Consider the following 4,064-nt stretch of genomic DNA (forward strand, 5'->3'; position numbering starts at 1 on the left):
AGGGAAATACATCAAAGAGTAAGATGACCAAAACAAGACATTTCCTGATGCCACCAGGGGGCGCTTTCCTTTTAAGTCATGATTTCTAGGTAGATGTCTTCCGGTCGCGACTCTTGTCTTATATGTGTAGTTTGGAGTCGATTGGACAAAATATGTCTAAGTTACAGAAGCTCGCTTATATTGGCGTTTAGTCGAACTTTGAGACCTCACCACGGTCACACGGTATGATGAAAAGTTTAAATTCTGATAACTTTAGATCTTCATCTTGTTTTGTAGAGTCTCATCTAATTTTTAAGTTGATCTGATGAAAGCTGTCTGAGTAGTACATAAAAACATAACACGTACCAAAATAAGACATTTCGCGTTACCACCAGGGGGCGCTGTGATTGTAAGTCACAATTTCTGCACCCATGTCTTCTGGTGGCGACTCTTGTCGAATGTGTCTAGTTTGGACTCAATTGGACAAAATATGTCTGAAATATGGAAGCTTGTGTTTTGATGGCGTTTCATCAAACTTTAACGCCACACCACGGTCAGACGGTTTTGCTAAAACGTAATCCTTCAATAACTTTAGATCTCCAATTTGTTGTGATGACGATCGTCTAAATTTGAAGTTTATCTGATGAAAGCTGTACGACAAGTACATCAAAGAAAAAATATGGAATATGACCAAAATGGCCACTAAAGTCAAACTGGCGGGCTTCCTGTTGCGTTATTCATAATGCACTGATGGACTTTTTTGTGCATCTAGTCATGATACACAATAATCTTTGTTTTTTTTGAGGATCGGTGAATGCTAAATGAGGGGCTTTTCCGTAGGTGGCGCTCTTGAGCCATTTTGCCACGCCCTTTTCAAAATACTCCAGAATACGTAATTTTACGCCGCCTTCGAATTTACTGCAAACTCCTACAACTTTTTGAGCACATTAAAGCCCTCAAAAAGCCAATTCATTTAAGCTAAGAAAAATAATAATAATAATAATAATAACTAGGGCTACGTTGTAGCACTAACGGGCCCGAGCACAGGCAATTTCAAGTCTGTTGCGGTCGGGGAAGAGAGAACGTTCGATGACCAAGCGCTCGTCTCCACATTGCCTGCGTTTGCCCTGTGCGGCAAGGAAGATCGCTCCACTTCTTCTGGCCAGCCGCTGGTGCTGAACTAGAGGTAAGTAACCTTCAAACTATCCAACATAACCTATTGCTTTATCTATCATCATATGCTTACATGCCTAAAGTTTTTTGTAATATGTAATTGTTATAAAAGTTACTGTTTATTTATCACGTCTAATGAACAGATTGAAGCAAGATAACTCGACAGTCTTGTTTTGGTTGTGACATTATTTTTTTTAATGAGTTACTATCAATACGCTACACGTGTACGTTTCATGTGATAGTAACTGTTTCACCAATATTCTGATACAGGATGGTATATCCGCCATTACTATTTTCACATCGTTTATTTAGTCTGTCATGGAGTTGTAGAGTGAATTAGACAGTAGTGATAACATTATAATGTCCACACATCAGTGTTGTAAACACTTCTCCAATTAATTATATAATTATGTTTTCACACTGAGGGAAGTGGAGAGACTTGATGTGGACTGTTATCAACAGCTCTGTGGGAGATCATCACCTTGAATATTACAGATGAGGTAGAAAGACATTTTATCTATGTGTACAATGTTGTATTTCTTTGTCACGTTTTATCAAAAGCGATTTAAAGTATGTGCATTTAACCATTAGGATACAAACCCAGACCCTAGTACATCGGTTCTAGCTGAAATAAGTAGTGCTTCATAAACAACACAAAACATTCATAACAGTACGCTTCTGCTCCTCATTAATGCAGCTCCTGATGTCCCCAGCAGCAACATGGTGGAGATCTGCAGCTTCATGCTGGTCAACTGGAAGACAACTGATTAAGATTAAAAGATTAAGATTAAAATCCATTTATTCATCCCAAACACATGCACAGACATGCAAAGGCACACTCATGCAGGTAGGGAAATTTAATCTCTGCTTTTTACCCATCTGGTGCAGGACACACAGAGCAGTGAGCGACCATGTACGGCGCTCGGGGGAGCAGATGTTGGGGGAGTGAGGTGCCTTGCTCATGGGCACTAGAGAGGGTAGGGAGACTCTTGGATTTTTGGACAGATCAATCCAGGTTCGACTTTTGTTGTCTCTCCATGGAGTCGAACCAAAGACGAACCAGAGACCTTCTCTGCCCATAGTCCAAGTTTCTGCCACTCGACCACCGCCTCTCCTCATGCATCATCAAACTAGTAATCTACACATCACTCCATGCGTTGCTCCCTTAACTACAGATGGCCTGCGAATGTCATGGAGTTTTACAGTGAATTAGACAGTTTAGGTATGATTTTAATCTCCACACATCAGTGTTGTAAACAGTTCTCAAATTAATTATAGAATTATGTTTTCACACTGAGAGAAGTGGAAAGACTTGATTTGGACTGTTATCAATAGGTCTGTGGGAGATTATCACCTTGAATAGTACTGATGAGGTAGAAAGACATTTTATGTATTTGTACAATGTTGTATTTCTTTCAGCACTTTTATCAGAAGGGACTTAAAATATGTACATTTCACCATGAGGATATAAACCAAGACCACAGTACAACAGTTCTATCTGAAATCTGTTGTGCTTTATACACAACACAAAACATTCTTTAACAGTGCGTTTTTTCTCTTCATAGATGAAGAACTGCAGCACCTGATGTCCTCAGCAGCAACATGGTGGAGATCTGATTTGATACACTTTAGATAAGAACCCAGTGTTTTATATTTCTGCTTTGCCATAAGAGACAGAACATGGTCATCACAGCTGTGTCCTTCAGGCTCGTCTGTCCCTAATAAAATGATAGGAAACATGAAAGTGATCGTCATTATTGTAGAGGAAGAGTTACATATGAACAAAGTGTGTAATCTTATTTTCTGTGGATATTCAACTGTGTATTTGAATATGCTTTTGGATTAAAACGTGCACTACCATGACAATGAATGTTTTTAATGGAGCTATTTCACATTAAAAGTATTGCATTATAATTTAATACATTATGTATTATGTGCAATACTTTGATTGTTTTTAAGTAATGAAATCAGGTCTGTACCTGGAGTCAGTGTTCAGTCTGGTTGGATTCAAGTTGTGTGTCAAGTTGGACCTTCTAGAGGAACATGAAACCAATACACAGATATGTAAAGTCATACATGGGCCAGGTTAAGTAATTAACAGACTTTTAAATGGTAAAAATAAAATATTAGTTCAAAGTTAATCAGAGCATAATCATTTCAGATTAGGAAATAGGTAGTGCATATAAGCCCACAACTCTGTATGACACTGTCTGTTCTAGTAAAGTTACAAGGCTATGACTTACTCATATTTAACAAAAGAATTCAGTGAAGTCTGTCTGAGATTAACGATTTAAATACTGAAGGTGGGAGACACGGTTATTTTTCACTGTAACACGTGACAGGACATCAACACCGTGACTCTGAATAAAGAGCCTTAAAAGACGTAGTGCTCCTTTGAACAGCTGCTCTTACAATGTGTAGCAAGTGCTAAATCTCCATTAGTATAATAGTAACAAAAATCACCCTTTACATAATTGAACATATATTTTCCATGTGAACCCCTTTAACACAGTTCAATTCAGGAGCAAAATATAATTTATACAGTATTTATTAGAGCTAGTATTAGTAAACAGATCAAACAAATGCAGTACAACACATCACACATCCACAGTGTCTCTTTTGCTTATCATCACAGTCAGTCAGAAGTGTCCGTTTAACTTACGTAGCAGTTGAGAGATGCTTCGTTAGAGCTAGCAGGAGCTAGCTCATAGCCAGTGCTGCTGTTGAGAGCGGCAGAGTTCACACAGGAAAAGACACGACGGACGGGGGAAAAAAGCTTTGAGTGCGTCCCACACTCTAACCTGCTGAGCTAACAACGTCCACGGTGACTCCGCCGCCGTCCTCTCATCCAGACTCGCCAACCGTTCTCCGGTTCTTCGTGATACACAGCTCCGCAGCTTGTGACGACGTAA

At 39.2% G+C, this 4,064-nt stretch overlaps 1 long non-coding RNA gene across 1 annotated transcript; it reads right to left on the reverse strand.

Annotated features, from left to right (window-relative positions):
• Positions 1-1,333: 1,333 nt before the first annotated feature.
• On the reverse strand, positions 1,334-4,064 carry LOC133948955 (uncharacterized). Its single transcript, XR_009920107.1, has 3 exons — positions 3,815-4,064; positions 3,132-3,185; positions 1,334-2,870 (listed from the first exon to the last, which is right to left on the reverse strand). It is a non-coding gene; the product is annotated as an uncharacterized LOC133948955 (long non-coding RNA).

The sequence above is a fragment of the Platichthys flesus genome, chromosome 23, assembly GCF_949316205.1.
Source record: "Platichthys flesus chromosome 23, fPlaFle2.1, whole genome shotgun sequence".
Classification (NCBI taxonomy): Eukaryota; Metazoa; Chordata; class Actinopteri; order Pleuronectiformes; family Pleuronectidae; genus Platichthys; species Platichthys flesus.